The following is a 25,251-nucleotide window of genomic DNA, read 5'->3' on the forward strand; positions in this document are numbered from 1 at the left end:
TTTCCTTCATGGTGATTTGGAGGAAGAGATTTATATGTCACAGCCTGAGCACTACATTGTTAAAGGTAAAGAATCCTTTGTTTGCAGATTGAAGAAATCTCTATATGGTTTGAAGCAATCTCCTAGGATGTGGTACCTTAAGTTTGATGCCTTTGTGTTGTCAATTGGATTTGTAAGATCGAAATCAGATCATTGTGTTTATTTCAGAGTTGAAAATGATCGCCTTCTTATTGTTGCATTATATGTTGATGATATGTTGCTGTTTGGGAAGGGTAAGGGTATGATTTCTGATTTTAAATCTCATTTGTCAGCATAGTTTGAGATGAAAGATCTTGGGGTAGCTAGGTACATCTTGGGTATGGAAATCAGTAGAGACAGGTCTAACAGATAACTTTGGTTGAGTCAGAGTAAGTATGTGAAGTTTGTGTTGGATAGGTTCAGCAGGGCAGATTGTAGACCACTATGTGTTCCTATTTCAGTGGGAACAAAGTTATCTGTAGATGATTGTCCAAAATCTCCTAGTGAGCTGGAGGACATGAGTAGAGTACCTTATGCTAGTGCAGTTGGCAATCTTATGTATGCTATGGTCTGTACTAGACTAGACACTGCCTAAGTAGTGGGAGTCCTGAGTCGATTTATGGCTAATCCTAGATGGATACATTGGGATGCAATTAAGCGAGTATTCAGATATTTGAGGGGTACATTAGATTACTCCATATGTTATCATGGTAACTCTTCTAGATCTCTGCATTTAGTTTGTATTCATGGGTTTGCGGATTCAGATTGGGCAGGTGATATTGAACGCAGGAGATCCACCAGTGGTTATGTGTTCACTATGTTTGGTGGTGCCATCAGTTGGATGAGTAAGTGACAACCTGTAGTTGCTTTGTCCACTATAGAAGCTGAGTACATGGCTGCTACTCATGCTTGTAAGGAATCCATTTGGCTTAAGAGATTGTGTTCTGATGTTGGTGTTGATGCAGAACATATTACTATTTGGTGTGACAGTCAGATTGTTATTTGCCTTGCGAAGAATCCAACTTTCCATGCCAGAACAAAGCACATTGATGTGCAGTTTCACTTTGTGAGAGATATGGTGGAAGATGGAAAGGTAAATTTGGAGAAGGTAGATATTGTGAAGAATGTTGCAGATGCATTAATGAAACTAGTGGGCACTAAGAAGTTCAGATGGTGTTCGAAGTCTATGGGCCTTTCGGCCTATAGTGGTTAGTTCCTGTTATGTTCCTATTGCTCTTACAAGGTGTTCACCAAGTGGGAGAATGTTAGGAATAAGGTGTCTCAACCTTGTATAATTCCTATTCTTATTATTATTTGTTTTGTAAAATGTATTTTTGAAAATAATATGTAAATGTGAGTGTACATGTCTAGTTGGCATGTTGATCACTTATAGGTGTCGGCATCTTGAAGTGTGTGAAGGAGATCATGGTTGAAATGGTTATGACAAATTCTTATGATGCATAAGAGCTATTTAAGGAATGAGCTATGATAGGTGTAAGAGCATCTTATGACATGAGGCCTATTTGGACACCCAAGAATGAGTGGTTGGTGTGTGTAAGAGAATATGCCAAAAATAGGTTGGTATGACGGATTCCCTTACACTTCTCTTGTGACCACTATTTTTGGCACATTCTATGACAAGTTGTCATTGTCTATTCAAGGGATGGATGCCCTTTTCTTGGTATTGGATGTACATGTGGCATTGTGCATGTTTCTTGGTGGTTGAGCCATGAAAAATGCCCAACTCCTTTGTGGGCATTTTGTTGGGTCTTAAGATGCTCATAAAATGAGTATTGCATGTTGTAATGCAATAGTGTGATAGATGAAAGTTTGTAGGTACTGAGGTGCTGCTAGATTCTTCTATTGATGTTGAACTTGCATTGCAAGTGTATTGTAATCTTTTGTTGAAGATAATACATTGTGTAGGTTCTGGAGGGGTGGGGTTGTTTTACCGAAAGGTTTTTCCCCATTGGAAAATCTTTGTGTTATGTGTTATTTCTCTATCTAATTTTTGTATGCATGGTTGGCTACAATAATATTTTTTACATGATATTGAATCTGTAAGTGTAGAAGATTTTAAAAGGATTTGCACCATACTTTCCTTATGAGATTAGTGTAGGAAGCTATTTCTGCACCTGAGTTTCCTTACATCATAAGGCTCAAAACTTGGAATGGACACTCAAATTGAGAATGCAATTTTTAGCACCATCAATGGTTCTATCTGGAGGATGCATGTCCCTTGTGGGCATGGCAAGGATTTAGATATCTAGAGGAAGTAGACCACTCAAAATTTTCTCGAACAACTTACTGAAAGAAATGAATTTAATTTATCTGTACAAGATGGTGACCCCGAGCTACCCAAACTTCTCCAAACTTCTTACCTCTATCAAACACTTGATTCTCACTTATGTCTCTCTGACATAAGTTGGAAAAAAAATTTTCCATCAATTTTACCAAACACATCAAAATTCTTAGTTAACTTAGCTCGCAAAACAAAATAAATTTCCTAACTTTCATAGTGCATACTAGGAACATCCTTAACTTAATGCTCACTATGAAAATAGGGGTCAGAAAGCTCAAATATACTAGGATCAAACTCCCATATTATCCTTATCAATGACTAAAATTGAACCAGGGTTCTCCATTGATTCTAAATAATCAACAAATGGATCAATCACATTAAAACATTAATCATAAAACTCCATGCATGGTGTAGGCAGATTTTCAATAACCATTTCATCCAACACCTCACCCTCATAATCACAATTGAAATATTGATTAGCTCTTATCTTATATGAATCATCATAAAACTTACTATGAAGTGCTGGCTTATTTTCAAAGATAACTCCATCGAGCACCTCATCTTCAAACTCAAAAAATGCAATATCATTAGAATATTCACTGTCACACTTGGAAGAACAATATTTTTATTCATTACAGTAACATGACAGTGTGTCACCATTAAACTCATCCTCTACTAAATCTAAAAACTCCACATCCTCTTCAAACAATGGATTGATATCCCCATTTAGGGATCCTCTTTGAACATTCTCAAAAAAAATGGACTGATCATCATCCAAATCTTCATCATATAAAGCATTAGTATAAACCTTGAAACCATTTCCGACATCATTGTCATGAAAACTTTCATCATGTGAAGAGGAAAAATTAGAATCATCATCATCATTACTTGAAGACATAACATCCACTTCATCAACTAAGCATGCTGAATATAAATCAATATTAATCATGTAATCTTCATTAAGATGATTCAAATGACTTACCCACCAATCATCTCTTATTTTATCACTAGGTGTTGTTGCAGTAATTGTAGAATTACTTATATGCTAATGGTTATAGTTACACACAACCCTATGGCACACATCTACACAACTAGGTAATTGATTTTTGTAAATAATCTTTTTTTTCTCATATTTTTACACAATTCCTCTTCAAAACTTTCAACCACATGCTGGTTTATACAACACAAAGATGGAATTTCACTTTCATTTTCAAATCTAGAAGAAGAAACTATACTTTTACTTGGATAAGGACACTTACTTTCCTCATCGCTCTCTTCTTCCCAATCAGCATCAGACTTGTATGAAGATTAATATGTAGTATCATTTTCCTCACTTTGATTTGAGTAACCACTCTCATCATCTTCTTCATATGATGCCTCTGGATTATATACTAGATCAGCAACATTGTTCGCATTACTTGAAACACAACTTTCAGCTTCTTCACTCACATAAAACTGAGATGAATGCCTTGCAACTTCATGATTAGTTACATTCTCAACATAAAGTAAATCATAAATTGGAGAAGAAAAAACTGAAATTAAATCTTCTACATATAACTTATCAAGTGAATCAACCTTAACATCTACTGCTCAAGTATTGCAAACATATGCACTCTATTTGTTGAGAACAAGATTATTTCTCCTTTGAAACAAAGAGACTTCAACTTCAACATCACATGGTTTTTATTCTAAAATTTCAATAAGATTATCTATAATAGTAGGGGAACATATACACCAATCTATATTTGAATGCTCAACATGATACTACTTTTTATTTTTGACTTCATTATACAAGCAAGTAGCTTTAGAGAAAAGACTCCTAGTAAGTCCATACTTCAAATTGTTTTCAATATCCATAGTAGTCATAAAAGCCTGATATAAAGTTTTGGGTTCTTTATCCCTTAACTAATAACTCATTTTCTTGTCAAATGCACTAAGATAAACTATTAGACACACTTGATCATCTGATCTACATTTCTCAAGGATCTCATTCAAGGTTCCTGCAAATCTAATATTAAATTGAGGAACAAGTTCATCATCCTCAATATGAATCCTTAAAAATTTAGCATATGAATAAGATATGCTAACCCTTTCTCCAAATCACTCCATGAAGGCTAAATGCAAGTCACTCCAAGATGAAATAGAATGTGCTGGAAAAAAGGAAAACCAGTCTCTACCATCACCTTCTAAAGTTTGACCAAATAATTTCATGTGAACATCTTCATGAGAAATCTCATAGTCACCCATCAAATCACCAAATATTTGAATATGATGACAAACTGAAATAGTACAGTTCCCACTAAATTTAGGAAAAAAGTTTCGACCATCATTAAGAATGACATTTGGGAAACCATTGATATCATTAAAACATAATGGCATGTATCTCTTGGTAGAAAAAGATCTATGATTTTGGTCAATGGACTACATAGTGGGTGAAAATAAATCTGCCATGTGTTGCAAACTTACAACTCACCAAAATAACTTTCAAAATTTATAATTTGTAGTGATCTAAGAACTCATCTACTAACTTAAATCTCTAATATACTCCTAGATGTAAATACATTTTCTAAAACAATCGTTCATAGAACATGTTGAGATCCATTAAAAACTTCTCCTACTTAGTGCCAAAATATCACTTAATGGAGAAAAAAAATTTATCACTTACTTTCCTAAAAAAGAAATCTTAAGAAAGAGGAAAATACCTTAAATGTGATGCTTGCAAACCTCTTCAATGTTGTGAACAACAATAAATTCAAATCTTGTCTTGATTTAGTAACTCTTGTATAGCATCACCTATTTTCTTTACAACTATTGCCAAGGGCCTGAGATGACTTCTTCAAATCTGCATTCCAACTATTGCAACCTTCACAATACCCTAAACTTCACAATTGCACTAGTATAGAGATATAATTTTGAGTCACCACCCACTAAGTGAGAAATGATTTTTCTAACTTGCACAGAAGAACAATCTAGTCCAGAATTTATAATAGGTATTTGAAAAATCACACACAACCTTGGAATTTCACACCCTTAACAAAGTGAAAGAAAACCTATTCTTGACCCTTAGATGCACAACACTACTTTCTATTCATTTATCTATTACTGATCTTCAAAGTTACTACTATCAAGAATAAGGCACAACTGAGAGACAAAAATTTAGCATTAAAAGGGAAAACAACTTACAATTCCTTACTGCTATATTATTTTCATTGTGTCTCTCCCTAGTAGAGCCACCATTTTGTTGGTGACTTAGATGGGAAAAACCATGCCAAAATACAAGACTAAAATATATAAGTTTGCACTAGAGATTCTTGTCCTTTTAATAGTGAATTACTTCATAGATTCCCCAATAGAGTCACCATTTTGTTGGCTCCTGATTTAACAATTTTGAAAATAACCAAGAAACTAGACCAATACATCTAAGGTTAGAAAATTCCTATAATGGATACACTTGATTGCAGTATTGGGCCAACTAGAAGGATAATTCCTTCTTCTTCTTTGGGCTCTATTAAACCTAGGCAGGTGGACCTCAGATTCTTTATATGGTACCAGTGTAAGGCATACAACTAAATCTAGAAAATAGAGAAAATCCCTTAATCTTCTATGTTTATGCAAGCATTCATGGATGAAATAGCTAATAATAGAGCACATGAACCTGATAAACCAAGTGAAGGAAACTCTTTTAATTCTTTAAAAATAAAGGTAAAGATATTTCAATTGAAGTTTTGATATCTCAACATAACTTAGGTATGCAACAATAGAGAACATGTAACCTCCAAGCTAACCAGTCCGTTATCCATTGGGCATCAACTAAACCTTCACATACAGATGGATTCTTGAAGTATACTCATATACTTATACATATGATCTATCTATTTGACTTGTAAATAGACATCAATCTTCATAAAAACTCTCATACTTATGGAAATATCCTCCTGGTGTAACCCACAATCCTGTCAATGTAAACAAGCATTTACATGGATCTTTGTTCCACTAGCAAGTTTATCCTGACATACAACCTTAAGTGATTGCACTTGAATTCAAGCTCTTCATTCTTAAACACAAAAGATTGTAAATAATAGAAGAAGGAGACAAGAATTAGAATGAAACTAAGAAAAATGAAACTCTTGCATTAATTTTATTGAAACCAATACATCATCTGCATGTCAAAACTTATAAAATACACAAAAAGATGACTGTATAATGTGAATGCTTCAAAAGAAAACTACACTGATGCTATTCATAATAGAGGAACATTGAGAAAAATGGTATCATAATAATGGGAAAGGATTTCAACCAGACTAGAACCACAAAGTAGTTACATTGTAATGAAAAAAATCCAAAAACTAGAACCCTTACAAAGAGGAGAGAGGAAGATTATATAGAAGAGAAGATATTTTTAGGCATTGGAAGCTGAATTTGACATGTGTCCCACTAAAAATGTCTTCAATCTAAAGTTGTTGAAACTAATCTTCTTCATCTGCTTGCAATTAAGATCATAAATGATGTAGAAATATTAGATATATCTTACTAAAGCAATTAGAAAAATCTCTTGTGGAGAAAATATCACGTACAAATCAAATCTAAGCTAGAGGCTAAAAATTTGATTTGGCTGGTCACATTTTCTTTTGCCATGAAATTCATCTATTCTATTGGTAAAAAATATAATTACTTCCAACTGCATTTAAAACCATCAAATCTCCCTTTATAACTAATGATGAAATTGCAATTGATAAAAATTAGACTATATATGATTGCAATTTCATTTGCAACAATAAATTTTCACTTTTCACTAATAAGCCCCCAAGAAAAAAAGCCCACCTACAACTACTTCTAGTTAATCACTACACAAAATCTAATCTTGGAAATAAAAAGTTCATCTCTTGTCAATTTCGTCAGTATATTACACTACTCATTTTGGATGAAATTCGTGCACCTAAGACTAATTTGAATCTCTTTGTTATTTTCTCCCTCCAATCATATCATACTAGGTCCTCCCACATTCTCCCAACCATCCCAATCTTATGATGAAATCATAACATCAAGGCCCTTTACATTATTTGATTTGATCTCTCAACATGAGCATAGCATCAGAGACCCCCAAATTTTGCTCTACAATCTCACGGCTTATCATAGGATCAGAGCCTATAGATTTTGTCTCCCCAATCATGGGATGGGCTGTCAAAATTTGGTTGATCCCATGGCAAGCTATGGGTAGGCCCCTCCACACACACACTTGGCATTACATAATAATTGTGTCCCTAAAGACAATTAATCAATTTGTGCTCTCATATTTAAAATAGAAAGAACTGCTCACATAATGAATGTGGGATATTACCCATTTCATCTCCTTTGCTGCAAATTATGATTCCTCTACTCCTCATTGTGGAAGCTCCTATGTGGATTTGTTCCTTCTATTGTAGGCTGTACATTCTTGCCCATTCATTCACACCCCTAATGCCATGGGCTTTTATTTCAAAATATGGGTGCCTAGATTGATTTGAAATGTCAACTTATCATCATAGAACACATATGCAGGCTGAAAGTAGGGTGTTAGAAACATAAAACACCACTTAAGCATTAATACAATAGCCAGGTACATAAGCAAGAAAAGCATTCATAGAGCTCAAAACTTGGAATGGACACTCAAATCGAGAATGCAATTTTTAGCACCATCAAATCCCACATGAAAAGGGAAATGAAATAAATAAATTCCTTTTTCCTTCCCTCATTTAATTATTCTCCTCTTTTCTTGTTGGTGGGATTTTGTCTCACATGGATCAAACTCTATTATCCCATTTTTGTTGTGAGAAACATCCCACCTCCACATTTTTTTTTATAAGGGAGAGCCCTCTCCTCATTTTGGACATCCATTATTATGCTATTGTTATGCTACAAGTTTGGAGAGTGATTTCTGAAGGAGTTTGAATACTAAATCTTTTTGTGGAGAACTTCTATCTGCTTATCTTATTCTCTCTTGCATCCATGGCTTTCATCATGAGGTTTCATCCTTGCATTTTCATATTAGCTTAGATCCATATTTATTTTCATAGATTAGTATTGCATTGTTATTACATTTCCTTTCTTGCATTGTTATCATTTAGATTAGTTTTCATCTCCATTTGCATGCATATTTTTATCCTTGAATCTCTTGTTTCATGGTGTACTTGCATGGGCACAAACTAGGTCAAATTGAGGGCCTCCATTGCAAACCCTTGTACTCCATGAATAGAGAGCTATAAAAATGATTGAAAAAGGGAAGAAATTAGATGTTCTTGCTAGGATCATATGCAAGATTAGATCATAATATCCCTCTTCCAAATATTCCTTATCTTCCAAGTCTTATCAAAATTCTTCTAAATATTGTTTAGATTCTTTATCTTCTAAGTCTTATCAAGTGACCTACCATGGATTGAAATCATTCAAGATCAAGATCTTGAGAAACATTTACCTCAGTAAGGGCTTTGTAAAGAATTTGCCTATGAGTAAGCAAGATTTTAAGTAGCTTGAAGATAGAGATTTCAGCATTCGTTTGTTTTAATTGATCAAGAACACTATAACTGGTAGTTGTTGAGTTTATTGTGAGTTTTGCACCTTTACCAGATGGATCAGTAAGGGCTTTGTCTTTATGTTGTTTAGGATTGGGAGTAGAAGGCACAGGGTTTTTAAGCACCAGCTTGGCACAACAGTGGGTAATAGCATTAGCACAATACTGAGAAGATGTGTTATCCATTGTGTTGGATGTAGGGCCCCTCAAGACAAATGGTGTCTTAGGTTTATCATTATCTTGTTTTACTTTAATGGTAATGACATTGCAGTATTTAGAATCCATAGGTTTAACCATGTTGATCACATTGTTAGCATTGGAGTATGCATAGTTGACCTTGTTGTTGGGCTTTGGTTTTGAACTCTCTCCTTTTTCATAGGCCGAGAAAGGCTCTTTGAAGGCCTTGTGATCCAAGTTCTTGTTATTTTCATCTACCACAAGTTCACCAACATCAATCATGTCTTGGAATTTTTGGTGCAAGTTTATGCAGTTGCTAGTTTTGAGGCCCTTATTTTGGTGATACTCACAAAATGAGGTTTCATTCCACCATGGTGGGCATGGTTGCAGATCATAGGGATAAGGGTTGTCTAGTGGTGAAATAAGCTTGTGTTGTAGCAATGTTTTGTAAACCACATCTAAAGGTTCACCTAGGGGCATATACTTGTGCTTAGGGCATGTGGCCCATGATTTTCTTGGTTTGTTCCCATACATCTTGTTTTCAGAAGGAGCCTTCTCAACATTTTTGGCCACATTAAGACCATGTGTAAGATTAAATGCTACCTTAGCAAGTTTTGGAGTGACATTGTCAATAATGCCATCATGTACATTTCTGAGTTCTTGTTGACATATTTGGTTTTATCCTTGTTGGAGGTGCAACCTTGTTTTGTGTCCTTTTGAAGAGTGATTTTTCCTTTCTTGACCATAAGTTACTCAATAGGGATAGCCTTTGTGATCATTTCTTCAAAGGTACATGGACCTTGAAGTTGAACTCTATATCCAAAATTAGGTAGGAGATTATCGATGAAGATATCAAGCTTTTCCATTTATGGAATTTTGTGTGAATACTTAGTGTAAAGTTGTATCCACCATTGGAGGAATGTGAGAAAAAATTCTTCAACTTTTTGCTTCAGGTTGCATAGATCTCGAATGTTAATAAGGTGTTGATTGTTATGAGAATATTGCTGGACAAATAAATTGGCAATTTCATCAAATTTTTTGATACTAGGAGGCAAGTGTGAAAACCACTCCAATGCCTAACCACCTAGACTTTTGGGGAATAAATGCATGAGGTATGTCTGGTCATGCATAAACTCCATAGAGAAGGCACCAAATTCCTCTAAATGATCTTGGGCATTAGTGGTACCAAAGTACTTGTCGTACTTAGGTAGTTCTACTCCTCATGGGAAAGGAGGAGTATTTATGCTTTTGTCAAATGGAAATGGACAAAGAGCATCCAATGTACATGTTTTGGCAGGTTTTTCTTTCTTTTGCATCATCTGAGCTAGTTAGTCTTGCATAATTTTTAGTTGTTTTTGGAGTTTGGAAGTGTTAGTTTCCTCTTTAGGCATGATGATGGTTTCCACATTGAAATAAGAGGGTAGCTTAGCTCCCTCTTGGGAAAGTTGGAGAAAGTACCTTTCTTTCTCTTCATTAAGTAGAATTCCCATGACCTTTTGAAAGTTTTTTCCTCTGCAACATTTTGGTATGTGTTTAGGAAGTATTTCCATCTCTTCCCATTCCTCATCAGTGTCGTGGTCTTTCTCTTTCTCTTTGTCATTCCTAGGTAGTTCGTGATGTATGTTGTGACTACCATGTTCAGGCTCATGATTAGTCATTGTAGGAATGTGTTTAGTTTTAGTATGTTGTGATTTGAAAGGTCCTTTGAAAAGGAAGTTAGACATTTTGTTTTGAGATATAGGACCTCTACTAGTCTTAGGATCCTCTTGATACAAAGGATTCCTAGTTTGTTGCAGGTTTATGGAAAATGTTTGCTAGACTCGAGGTGACCTAACGGGTGAGGGAGATCTTGAAGATGCCTCACTAGATGAACTAGATGTAGAGTGTGTAACAAAAGGTATGTGACCTCTACAAAAATTACAACCCCTAGCACAACCTTTCCTAAGTCTAAGAGGATAAAACACGTTGTTGCTCCTTGTTGCAACAGTCATAGATAAGGACAAGAAGCAAGAACCTGGACAAGGACCGCACTAGAACTTAGTCTCAATAGGACAAGGTAAGAGTACTATATACTAAGACATGAATAGTCTAATTTGAAGGCTAGAATAGCCAAAGATTATGACTATCATAATGAGAAGTATGACAAGCACTAAGGAATAGGAATCAAGACAATTAAAATATGAGACTAGTCAAAGTATGGATCACAAATCTTTAGTTAAGCTAAATGCCACTATTCAAGACTATTTACAGATAGAGAAAGGACAACTGAATGCAAGAAATAGACTGAATGTAGATTTCCAATTGGTGAAATAAGCTTATTTGATAGTTTTAAGAGGTCTAATCTGAAGATTCTCTGCGAGGCACATGAGAAAGTACACTGAGGGATGTGAAATCTCAGAAAAAAAATTTAAACTAACGTGAAGAGTTGCTCCAAGTCACACAAAGAAGTGACAGGTTCAAATAAGACACTTGGCAAGATCTCACATGAGAATACACAAGTTCTTGTGTGAAGACCTGAATTGGATCACACAAAAAAGTGAGTTCTCGCACGAGGAAATACAAGCCTATGCACATAATTCAAGATCAAATTGACAACAACGTTGAATTTTGAAGAGATTTCTTGATTGTTTGGATAGATTGGATAAACTAATTTAACTAATTTTTTGGATAGATAGCAAGGTTAACTCTAAAAATTGTTTGGACAGTGTTCAAGTTTCAACCAAGGCAAAGTGTTTTTAAACAAGACATTGAGAGGCAATCAGTAGTCAAATACAATCCAACTGAGGGCAAAGAAACTCAGAGGGATAAGGCAATCTTGACTTTTAGTTCATTAGGGCAATTTTGGAAATGTTTAGGACTTAATAACAAACATGCTTTATCCCTATAAATGGAAAATGGTATAGAAGGCAAAACCTTTGTCCCATATCTTATGCACATGTGTGTACCTCACACAGCCATGTCACCCCCTACAGGGCACCCATGTTTTTGGTATATTCAAAGGGCTCAATAGTATACACTAAATGAGCATCCTTTTGGTATGGGACAAGTGCATATACCACCTTTCAACATCTAGTAGCATGCCTATGGTGTGTTATATAGTAGAGATTCTTCCCCCTCCTTGCAAAAATATTATGCATCCTTTCGAAGGTGAACTGGGTAGCTTCTAGCTAAGAGGTTTTTACTTAGCTTCCATTAAAATTAATCCTTAGCGGCTCTACAAGTAGAGTTGAGACCAACATCCCACACCAGCATCTAAGAGTGCACATAATTTCTTAGCAAGATTGTGGTTGATGTTGACTAGTGCAACAGACAGAGCTTCTCCTTCATAAGTGATATCAAGAATCAAGGAAAGGAAATTAATTTGTCTTTGGAGTTTTTCACTCTACAAAGCATCTTGATTATAGTGAGTTGGAATCTTTGATGAAAGGAGTGTGCTCACTTGGGTCATTCCCAGAGGTTGGATCACTCCAGTAGGCCTTCTAAAGGATTGACTTAGACTGGTGGTCCAAATTCAAGGGTCCGAGTTTCTAATTCCCCTCAAGGGGAAAGAGCATAATCCTCTACCTTATTTCCTTGCCCAAACATGTAGAAAAAATTAATTACCCACTTAGCTTAATCAATCTAGACTCATCCTCCCTAAAGATTTTGATCCCCTTGAAAAGAAACCATCATCTCATCATAGAAAAGGATAAGTACTAGAGAACCACTAAGCTGCTTGCCCCCCTCAGAATGTCATCTTTCAAAAGCATCTAGGTTTTTGATTCACCCTTGGTCATGAACTCCAAGTGGTGAAGAGCATAATCCCCTATTCTTCTATCTTACACCCTAAGAAGTTCACAAGCCCTAATTAGTCTATGTTTTGAAAGCAAGAAAGAAAATACACTATTTTGTGGGTTTTAAAAGTAATCTTCATCAAGCATATCTTCAGCAATTGTCTTGCAAACAAAGGGTCATTTCATCTCTAAGTGGGTTTTGTAAGGAATCTCCGACAAATGTCTTGCAGAAAATAGTTAAGCTATAGAAAATTAGAGAAATAGAATAATAAAGATTCAGAGAAAAACATGTTAGAAATATTAAATGAACAAGATGTTGAAAGTAGCAAAATTAGACTTGGTATTTTAAGATCTTGTGCAAAATCTTGCATAGAGCTACACGAAATTCTTTTTTAACCTGTGCGAGAAAATTATGTGCCATGTGAAGACTTATGCAATGGGGCAATTTTTTGTGCGAGAAGGTTTAGAACTTTGTGCAAGATCTTCAAATCCTCATGCAAAAATGAAATGTCTCACACGAAGATTCAAGTGACTGCACAAAATAGTATAGATAGAATGATAAAATATCAAGAAAAAATGTGGATGAGGCCAGAAAAATTGATTTTCTCGACCCCACGGTGGGTGCTAAAAATGTATATGTTTAAATGTGGCCTCTATTTAACACACACACTTCAACATGGTCCTTATGTGAGGATTCATCCTAGAATGAAATTGAGATTGTTCACCCAAGAAAAGTCCTGCAAGACTACTTGTTGCCTTCTATCTAGCAGGATTTTTCCTATTTATGCTCTCAGAGTTGAGATGGAGGCAACCACACCACTCTAGAATGAAGAATTTAAAATGATTAATCTATATGCACATGTAAGTAATCTAAATGATTATGCAATTAAGCTATTAGCATATGAAATAAGATTAACTAAATGTATGCAATATCAAATCTAAATGATATTAAGCTAAGAAGTGAAAGTCTATAGAAATAAAATAAGATTAGAAGAGTATGAAATTTAGTAGCAATTTGATAGCAATTCAATTCAACCTTTGTAATGAAGAATTATGAGTCTCTTAAATAGAATTCAGGAATTGATCAATGATCAAGATCAATTTAGATGAATGATTGAGATCAAAGAGGAGATTCACTTAAGATAGAAACTTCCTTAACAAAGGGGAGTTAACTAAGCTTTCCATGAGTGAAATAAGGAATTAATGGATTTCATTCCTTTTCTGATTTTTGTTAACTAAAGAGTTTCCCTTTCGAACTGAAGAGAAGATTTTGTAGATACTATTTAATTTAATAAGTGAGACATGACCTCATAAATGCCTTATTTTTATTTAATTGAATATTCTAATTCAATTAATTAAAGTGGGCACAATTATTAAATTAAATATTTTAATTCCTTAGTACATTAGCCTTAGGATATAATTTAATTTAATTAAAGCATAAATAATTAAAGAGATTAAAGAGATTAAATTTCCACAATCCATAGCAATTAAACTGATATATTTCTGGATTTGATTGTGTAAAGCATAAATACTTCAAATTAAATTAAATCTTAATCAATAGGACTAATGCAACTAATATGAGTCAATACTTAAGGAATTAAATAAAGAGTATAATGAATGCAGATTTAAGGTATTTTGTGTTTGACAATTAAATCAAGTAGCGAGTTAGCAAAATAAGAATTGCTTAATGAAATAGAACTTTAGTAATGACCAAAATAGACCAAAATTGGTGATCATGGCAATGAGCTAATTTTGGGGTATTACATTTTGCCCCTTTTTTAATGAATGTGTGAGCAAGACATTCGATTCAAAGAAAATTAGAAAGCAAGATATGAGGATCAAGAAATGAGATTGGTTTTGAAATTGATGATACGAAGACCAATTGATAAGCTATTAAGGACCATCTCCAGAATGGAGCTTGATCCCAAGGAATCTAAGTAGAACACCTAAGTACCTAAAATGATAAGCATTCTAAAGGTTTCCATCATAATGAACTTTAACCTTTAAGGATCTAGACAGAACATCTAGATACCTGAGAGTTGATAGGAATTTAAAAGACTATCTCCAGAATGGAGCTTAATCTTTAAGGATCCAAATAGAACACCTAGATACCTAAAATTAATAGCATTTAAAAGATTGTCTCCAGAATAGAGTTTAATATTTAAAGATCTAGATAAAACATCTAGATACCTAAGATTGATAGAAGATAGCAAGGTCAAAATTATGAGTCATAGAATCATCCTCAAAATGAGGCTTGACTCTCAAGAGTCAAGGTTTAGATTATACTGATACCTATTCGATACTGATAGTGATGAAAAGATTAAATAGATGACAAAGATATTAGACAGAGGGGAAAAAGATGCCCCTAGTAATGAGATGCCACAAGCAATAAAGATTCAAATTGATTTGGAATTCGAGTTCAATGATGTAATCATCCTGCCCTCTTAGGAGTGAAATCGAAAGATGACACACCAAAAATATGATGTAAAGTGATATGTTGAGAGATATAGAAGAAATCCAAGATTTAGCAGAATGTAGAAGAGTTCACAATGATCAGAAGAAAATTTATAGTCAATTTGTAGTGATTTTGAGGTCCAAAAGACCATGTTGACCAAAAGTTGACAAGATTTGACCACAGTTAACTTCTTTCAAAACAAATTTTGAAAACATGAATAATTTTAAGCTGAAAGGATTCCAAGAATCAAAAAGTATCAAAAAAAATAGGACTACACAAGCATTGGATTGTGTCAGTTCCAAAATTTTAAAACATGTTTTTGAGCTGCTTAGGTGTGTCAAATTTTGAATTTGATCCCAAAAATGGATTCAGAACAGTCAAATTAGCCAGGGGGTGATTTTCATGCAAATTAGAGCACTTTGAAAAATTAGGTCAAACCCTATATAAGGGCCTAAGTGGTCTTTTTCAGTTCAGTTGCACCTTTTCTCTTTTGTGAATAGGAGCTCTGAGGGGAAGATGATAGTGAATGTTAGATATCATCATTTTGGTGCTCTTGACAACATAGCCGGATGAAGGACTATAGACCACTAGTGAGTGGTCAATAACCTTCCTTTTTAATTTCATTTTCATGCCTCTTGATGTCATTTATTGCATTTTTAGCATGTTTTAGGAAGTCTTCAATTGGTCTTCACATGAGACTATCCTTTCTTGTGTGAAACCAATCTCTTCTCACATGAAGATTCACCAACCTAGTGTTTCTTCACGCGTGTCAGTGGGGATTCTTGTGTGGGAGATACCCAATTCTTGCATGAAAAATGCGAGAATTTTGCTTGAGTGGTTGTTTCCTTTTATGCGAGATAATCTCTCTTCATGTGGTGCAGAGATGCACAGTATCACATGAAGAAGTGAATTCTTGTGCAAGGAGATGAATCTTCATATGAAAATCCATGATAGTAGGTTTAATGAAAAATTGCATTTTTGATGTTTTAGCTACAATTTTTCGTTCATTTTGTCATTGTTTCAATTTTTTGAGTAAGTATTGACTATTTGCACCTTGTTGTTATTTGTGTTTATAGGAGGTATTCGATGACATCTCATTCAGATCCCATTATCTATCATATGCAGCTTTGTTGTAGAGCCTAGATGCGGCAGACATGGCACATATTGATAGACTGGAGCTCACTTCTTTATGTTGAATCCTAGCATTGCTGGTGAATCAAGGCTTGTTGACTGCCTTGGTTGAGTGTTTCCATTTGAAAACGAACACCTTCCACCTACCTCAGGGAGAGATGATTGTGACTTCTAAGGATATATATAGGATCTTGCACATATAGTTCCATAGACCAAGGATAGCATATGATACAGTGCCCCGAGAAAGTACAAAGGCATTGTGTGCCATTTTTTTAGAGGTAGCTAGTGATTGGACAAGCCATTACCTAGAATGAGCTCATCCACACATATGGATAGACACGCATATTAGCTTCAATTTTGGCCATATTTATCAAATGTTTCCTGGTTCTAGACAAAGGACAACATGGATTGGTGTGTGGATGGGGGGTTATGTTACAACGCATGCTTGATTGTCTAGAGAGATTTGGGTGAGGCTAGTGCATGCTCACCCATATGTTCTATGAGATGCACGAGATAGTATATCACAACTGGAAGAGTATGGCCACTAGTGTATATGTTCTCTAGATCTGGGCATGGGAGCACCTGCTAGGTACATGACCTATTTTTAAGTATGTCTAGGAGCCTACAGAGCCATACATTTGTAGATGCAGGGGACAGATTACCCAAGCAGGCTTGGGCAAGATAGAGCACTGGAGGACTGATCTTGATGACCTAGTCTCTGTCATATGCTGGCACTAGTGATAGACAGAGGATTGGGACAACACTCCTAGGGAGCTGAGATGGATGTTTTTCTCATGGTCGTTGGTGGGTAGGACCACATAGATTATTAAGCAATTAGCCATTACACAGGTGTGGAGATAGTATGGGAGCTAGCAAGATATCTCCTATGAGTATCGTGCCTATGCATGGGTCACAAAGGACCTAACATGAGGATGGCCAATGAGATTGGATGCAAGGAGATCAATGATCAATGTGTGCAACCTAGTTGTGGCATAGTGGGACTACCTTCTGGAGGTAGCAGATGTAGGGGTGACACCAACATATCAAGTGTATCTTATCAGTCACCCCTTCCCATGGTTCATAGATCCCGTAGGAGGAGTAGCACTAGCCCTAAAGTAGGCACTAGCATAGTAGTAGTAGGTTCCCTAGTAGTAGACACCATAGGGCCTAGTACCAGAGGTGCAACAAAGAGTTAGGAAAGTGCAGATCTATGTATGACAAAAGGGGTAAGAACCAGGTGCAGTGAGTAGTGGTAAAGAGAAAAGGCAGTGATAGAGACCAAGAGTGGAGGAGCAGGCACCCGAGATGCTCAATGAGGAGATACAAAAGTAGCCTACCATAGGATCCTAGGATGCATTTTGACAATAGAGGGAGCATATTTGGTAGGCTTCTTTGTAGATCAGAGAACTATAGATACAGGTAGCAGTGAGGAACGCATGGATCTCTAAGCAAGATCAAAAGATTCAATGATTATGGGATCAAGTGCAGGCTACCAAATAGAGGGTAGAGGAGCTACAGGATGAGGTTTGATTGCAAATGGCTTGAGTGGCTTATTACTTTGTAGCATACTCTATAATTATGCCCGATGAGGCTTAGCAAGTGCCTCGATTCTCTTAATATGCTCAAGATTCTGGGGATGCACATCCTCCTGCGAGACCAGATATGTCACCTCCTCCTCCTCCTTCTACTAGAGGTGATGGTGTAGGTCAAAGCTAGCTACATGATACTCTTAACCCTAATTTTGATTCTATCTATGTATCCATTGGCCACCTAGCACCATTTTGTATTATTTTTTATTGATATCGCCAGAGTAGCACTCATTTTTGTACTAACATACATTCTTTGAGATATAGATATGAGATTTTAGAGTTGAGTTTCATTGTTCTCATGTCATTGTCATTGTCTGTCTTTTCCTTTGATGTACATGAGATGCTTATATGATGATTATGAGATGCAAAATTTGGTGTAATGGATGCATGTTTGATTTGATGTGATTTGATTATGTAATGTAAATGATATGAGTTTATGGATGTAATGCATATGGAAATGTGCTGACATCGCATGAAGTGTTATGTGTTTTTTCTTGATAGTGATAAGTATCCCCTCGAAGAACACATGAATACAAAACAAAGAAAAAAACACTTGTGTAGCCATGGAGAATCCTGATACATTTGAAACAACCCACAATCCCCCATCACAAAGGATGGTAATAGAGTTGTAATTGAATTGTGTGCTTATGCAGGTGAAGTATGTAATGCAAAAATATGTTAAATGCAACCCTAAGTCTGATTATCAAGCCTCAAACATTTATCATCACTAACCATAGGACAAAATATCATATGTCACACAATTCTCACTGACATTGCAATCATGGGAATATGAATAGGAAATATGTTCTAAGTTTTTCGGGATTAAATGTAAGCATTTGAGGCACAAGAAGCCAGAATGACTAGAACATTTGTCCCTTTTACTATAGAAAGTTAACATAAGCATCAAAACATAAATGTTAGGATGACTAGAATTTTTCTTGCATGATAGAGACACCAAATACACAAGATATCTATCTTATTCTAAGTATTTAGTAAGTATTCTATCCGTAATGACCCTTGCATTTGTAACTTGAGATAGAAGTGTGTGAGGTATACTTGCAATGACCCATACATTCACTTAGTAGGACGAGTATTAGTATTTATTATAGCATAAAGAGTTCACTCCAATAGACAAGGAGAAGAACCAATATTATTGATATATTTGTATAAAAAGGAGTCAAGGTACACCTGGCCACCCAATACAAGATGGAGACTCTTATAGTGGACACCCCTCTTTTTAGGAATATATCAACCTATTGGAACTAAACCACAAATAGAAGAAAAAGAAGAGATCATGCCCCTAGTCATACCTCTCTAGTTAGAAATAACATCATTGAGTTTCTCAAGGAGACATGATGAAAGCAGAAAAAGAAAAACAAACAGGGAAAATGCTTAGCATATCTTGACAAGTTCATCATTTTGAGTTCATTTTGTTGTGTCATAGAATTAATGTCTAGTATCAGTGTCCAAAACATAGATGAAAGAAATATCTTTAGTAAGGTGACAACAATAGGTAGACATAGTTAGAATGACTGGTAACTGAGGTCAAAGAGGAATATTCAAGGTGAAGAACCTAAGAGAATTGAGTGATAGTAGATAGACACAATCATGATGACTAGAGACTGATGCAAGAGAGATCTTCCATAAAGGAATCTCGAAACATGACCCAAGAAATAGTAGGTAGACATAGCTTAAACAATTGGTGACTATTGCAAAAGAGATTTCATGAGGAAATCTTGACAAAGAATAACACTAGTGACAGTAGGCAGAAATAACCAGAATGACTGGTGACTATTGCAAATAAGATTCTATGAGAAGAATCTCAAAAAGTGTGACACTAGTGATAGTAGGTACACATAGCTAGAATGACTGGTGATTGTTGCAAAAGAGATTCTATGAGGAGAATCTTGAAAAGAGAAACACTAAAAGAGAATTCTCCTAAGCTATGACAAGACTTAATCCATGGATACATGAGCAGAATGTGGGAAAAGTAAGAAAGGAATTGTATAGGAAGCCAAAAGATGTGCTACAAGATGGAGCACTATGAACAAGAGGCACTTGTTTACTAGATTTTCACCTTCTTGTAGGGCTTCTTTTTTTTTTTTTGCTACCATGATACCTGTTTCCAAGTTTTCACTAATGGCACTTTTATTGTTTTTCAATTTTTTTATATTTTTCTCTTTTTGATTTTTTTTTGTATTTTTGATTTTTTCAATTTTTTTGGTATTACCAAAGTGCCTATTGCTAGGTTTTCACCAGGGTAATAATTTTTTCAAAACTTCTTCTAATTTTTAGGATTTTTTTAGGTCTTATAGATATGTACAAAGAGCTACTAAGATCAGATCAATTGTAAAACTTTTTTAGGTAGAGAGTGTTGATAGGTTCTTTGAGCACTTCTCCCTCAGTTGTGGAAAGCTAATAAGCACCAAATCCATACACTATAGTAATGATGTAAGGACCAAGCCAGTTTGGTTCAAACTTCCCTTTTTGGACTTGTTGTTGTTCATTCTTAGGGTTCTCTCTTAGGATGAGATCAACTAGCTGGAAGTCACATTGCCTAACTTTTTGATTGTAGCTTCTTGACATTTTTTGCTGATAAGCTCACAAATGATCACATGCCACTTGTCAACATTCATCCAGTAACATTATCTCTTGAATTTGACCTATCTTGTATTCTTCATTAGTAATAAGGCCTTTCATAGAGATTCTCAAGGTAGGAATCTCAACCTCTATTAGAAGCACTAAATCTGGTCCATACACCAAAGCAAAAGGCATCATACCTATTCGAGTCTAAATGCTTGTCCTATATGCCCACAAGGCTAGATTAATCTAGAGGTTCCAGTCCCTCCAAGATTTGCTAACTATACGATGAAGTATTTTGAGGATCACCTTATTAGAAGCCTTAGCCTAACCATTACCCTAGGGGTAATAGATGGAAGACCAATGCTGTGCAATTTTGAATTTCTTGCATAATTCCTTGAGGTCTTTAGTCTTGAATTTCCCTCAATTATTAGTAATGATTGAGGATGGTACACCATATCTATAGATGATGTAGTTTGTGATAAAAAGAGTTATAGTTTTGCCATTGGCGACTATGAGAGTTATTGCCTCTACCCACTTTGTGAAGTAGTCTGCAGCTGTGGTAATGAACATATGTCCATTAGAAGAGGTTGGGTGAATCTGACCCACCAAGTCGAAGGCCCATTGTTGAAATGGCCATGTTATAGTAGATGAAATCAGCTCCCTAGCTAGAGCATGGATCAGATTCCCATGGATTTGACACTACTTATAGGACCTATTGTACTTGATAGCTTCTTGCTCTATTTTAGGCCAATAGTAATCAGCTCTAAGGAGTTTGTGAGTTAGCATCAACCCATTTGAGTGGGATCCAAAAATGCCCTTGTGAACTTCAATTAATACATGTTTGGACTCTTTGGGTTCAAAACACCTAACAAGTGTTTCATCAAGACCTCTCCTATATAGATCGTCAGCAATAATGACATACCATGAAGCATTACAGCTAAGATAACATTTCTCATTATGGGTTAGACCTTCTAGAATGGTTTGATTACAAAGATAGGAATATATTTGATGGTAGTGGGATGAATCCTATCTTACAATAGAATAGATCATCTTGGAATTAGGGGTGTCATAGGTTGGGTAGTGTAACACTTCCACCAAGAACTCATGTTGGAGATCATTTTTAGGCATCTATAGCAAGGAGGCCAAAATAGCCATAGCATCAGCTACTTTATTATCTACTTGAGGAATCTATTGGAAATTGATGTGTGCAAAATACTTCTTTAAGTCATCAACCATGCATTTGTAAGGAATTATTTTTTCATCATTTGTTTGATACATATCATTAACCTGGTTGATTACAAGCTAAGAGTCACCAAAGATGTCTAGCTGATCCACTCTCCATTTAGCTACAATTTTCATGCGATTGATCAAAGCCTCATATATAGCAATGTTATTTCTACAAGCAAACAAATTCTTGTATACTTTGGGCAATGAATATCTCTGTGGTGTTGTGAAGAGTAATCCAACACAAGATCCCTATTGTGTGAAGGACCAATCAAAGAACATGACCTACATTTGGTGTGTGAGTGTCAAAATTGACTCATCAAGGAAATCAATGTTCATTGGCAAGAGACTCTACATAGGTGCATGTGCCATCTGATCTATAATTGCTTGTCCTTTGATGGTTTTTCGTTTAGCATACTAGATGTTAAATTCACTGAGTATCATAACCCACTTAGCCAATCTTCATGTGAGAGCTACCTTACTTAGCAAGTACTTTAGTGGATCTATTTTAGCCATGAGCCACATAGTGTGGGTAAGCATGTAGTGTCTCAACTTCTAGGAAGCAAAGATGACTACCAAGCAAGCTTTCTCAATGATGCTATAGTTCTTCTCATAAGACATAAGTGTGCAACTCAAGTAGTAAATAGCTCTCTCATTGTTGTCATTTTCTTCTTGAGCCAATAGGATTCCTAGAAATGTTTTAGTTTCCAAAATGTACAAAAGAAAAGGCTTCCCATGGATAGGAGGCATCAATATTGGTGGATTGACAAGATATTGTTTTATCTACATTAAGCTTTACTCATAATCCTAGCTCCAATTGAATTTCACACCCTTATGTAAGGTCTTTGTGAAGGGTTGTGATCTATCTGCCAACTATGAGATAAAATTGTGAATAGATTGGAGTCTTCCTTATAGACCTCTCATCTGGTTGATGTTTTGAGGTGGTGACATATCTATTATTTCTTGTACTTTCTCTAGATCCACGTCAATTGCTTTTGCAAACATGATGTATCCCAGTAACATTCTTGATGTGACACCAAATGCTTATTTCTTAGGATTGAGCCAAAGACTAAATTTTTCCATGTGATCTATGATGGGTCCAAAATATTGCAGATGAGTATTGCACTTAGCACTTTTGACCAAAGTATCATCCATGTAGTCCTCCATGGTCCTATGCATCATGTCATGGAAAATTGTAGTTACTACTCTTTGATAAGTTGCACTAGCATTTTTCAAATCAAATGGCATTACATTCCAGCAAAAAGTTCCCCATGCACATGTAAAAGAAGTTTTCTCCTGGTCTTCTAGCACAATTTTTATCTGATTGTAACTAGAAAACCCATCCATAAGCGAGTACATCTCAAAGCCTAGCATCATGTTCACTATCACATCAATGTTGGGAAGTGGAAAATTGTCCTTAGGACATGCCAAGTTGATATCACAAAAGTTAGTACAAACTCTGATAGATTTATCATGCTTAGAGACTGGAACAATGTTGGATATCCATTTGGCATAATCAATTGCACAGATGAATCCTACTTTCAAAAGTTTCTCTAGTTCTACTTTGACAAGAAATGCAACATGAGGATGCATTTTCCAAAGTTTTTGTTTAACTGGTTTGATGACTAGTGTAATGGAAAAGTGATGCATGACAAGATTAGGATCTAGTCCTAGCATGTCAGAATATGTCCAAGAAAAATTTATCTTCCTCTCTCAGAAAAAGGTAATGAACTCTTCCTTTTCTTTAGGAGATAGTGAGTGTGCCAGATGTATCATATGAGGATGTTCCTCTATACCTAGGTTGATTGGTTTTTGTCAGCTCTATCAACACTAATGAGCTCTCTTGAAAGTGACTTGGAAGTGTATCAAATATCTCATCTGCAAGTGCCTCAAAGAGGTTTTTACCCTTGGATACATCTTTTGTTTTTACTTTTTTGGGATCTAACATTGCTACAATGTGGTTTTCACCATCAGACCTTTCACATTTTTTCTTTTTAATTTTATGACTGAGATATTTGATGTCAGCTTCAATCATGTTGATGCTCTATTCATTAGTGGAAGAAATTATAGATTCGTTAGCTTTTAGGTAGTAGGCAAGAGCATAATCATTCTAGAATGTGGGGACTTTAGTAGATGCATTAGGTTTACAGTGTATAAGCTTAGGATGTGTGAATGAACGAGTAGTGATAGGTTCTATTGCATTCATGGTATAGTCATCAAGTGTTTGTACCAGCAATTCGAGACCTATGACAACTTCATCCACAGGTGTGTTTGAATGCCTCTAAGTACTAACATTAGCAATTAACAACTCTAGGAAACTAGTTGGATTAGACCCATCCAACCTAACCCTAGACGTTTCACCAACTTTGACTTGGTTTTCATAGACATGAACTTAGTTAATGTCTTTATTAGTAGTTTCTTCTAAAAGAGAGTCAAACTCATATTCCTTAGAATCAATGCTACATGGTGAGAGACTGTAGAACTCCCCAACAGTGATATGGAGATACTCACCTTCATCATCTAGGTTCTTACATAGGTACTAAATACACAATGACTAACTAGACTCCCCCTTTTTTGAATGATCTTTGGGTTGATCAGTATTGTCCTCAAAAGAGTCACTAGTATCATCCATAGTGCTAACATGTGGCACAAAGTCATCTAGCTTAGTAGAGAATTAGGCAAGATCATGAGGAATAGGATAAGGATAGGGATCCTCATTGTTAGATTGTTCCTCTTGAGTATTTGACTCAACTTGTGACTCATTTCCAAATGAACTCTTAGGTTCTGGTATGAATTTTTTAGCTCCCAAATGGAAAGGAACCTCTTAAATCCTAGACCAGTTGTATCATTGTTTCTTTAAGTTGTTTTCTTGATAGGATCAATTAGGCCATTATTATTGCACCCAATAGGGCCAATTCCCTTGTAGCAAAAATGCTTCATGAGCCTAAGAGAAGGCCTGTATTTCTCAAGCTTGCTCTATTAAGTCTACTAGAGTCTCTTCTCTCTAAAGCCATGTAGAAATGGCTCTATTGTCACCTTCATCCTCTAGGGGAACTCTAGCCTTGACAAAAGTGCCATTGTACTTGGTTTGAGGTGTTAGCACAAACAACTTCTTTGCCTTTGAGGGTCTCCCATAATGATGAGGAGACTCTAGAAGAAATTTCAATGACAACATTGGTTCAATATGGTACTCTCCCATGATAGTTTCTTTCAATTTGAATGACCGCTCAATTTGTTTTAGCTTATTGTCATGATAATCAGTGGATTCCTGGTTAGTAGGGATTCAAGTTTTAGCAGCTTTGAGCATATTATAGGTATAGCTAGTAGTGGTAGGAATAGTAACTTTGGAGCCATGAAATGAGAATTTGATGCATTGGTTATATGTGGATGGCACATTCTACATCTCATGTATCCATGGCCATCCTAACAGAATGTTATAAGCCAAGGGAATG

This window comes from Cupressus sempervirens, chromosome 5 (assembly GCF_028749045.1).
Source record: "Cupressus sempervirens isolate cs-2001-9-10 chromosome 5, ASM2874904v1, whole genome shotgun sequence".
In the NCBI taxonomy this organism is placed as follows: Eukaryota; Viridiplantae; Streptophyta; class Pinopsida; order Cupressales; family Cupressaceae; genus Cupressus; species Cupressus sempervirens.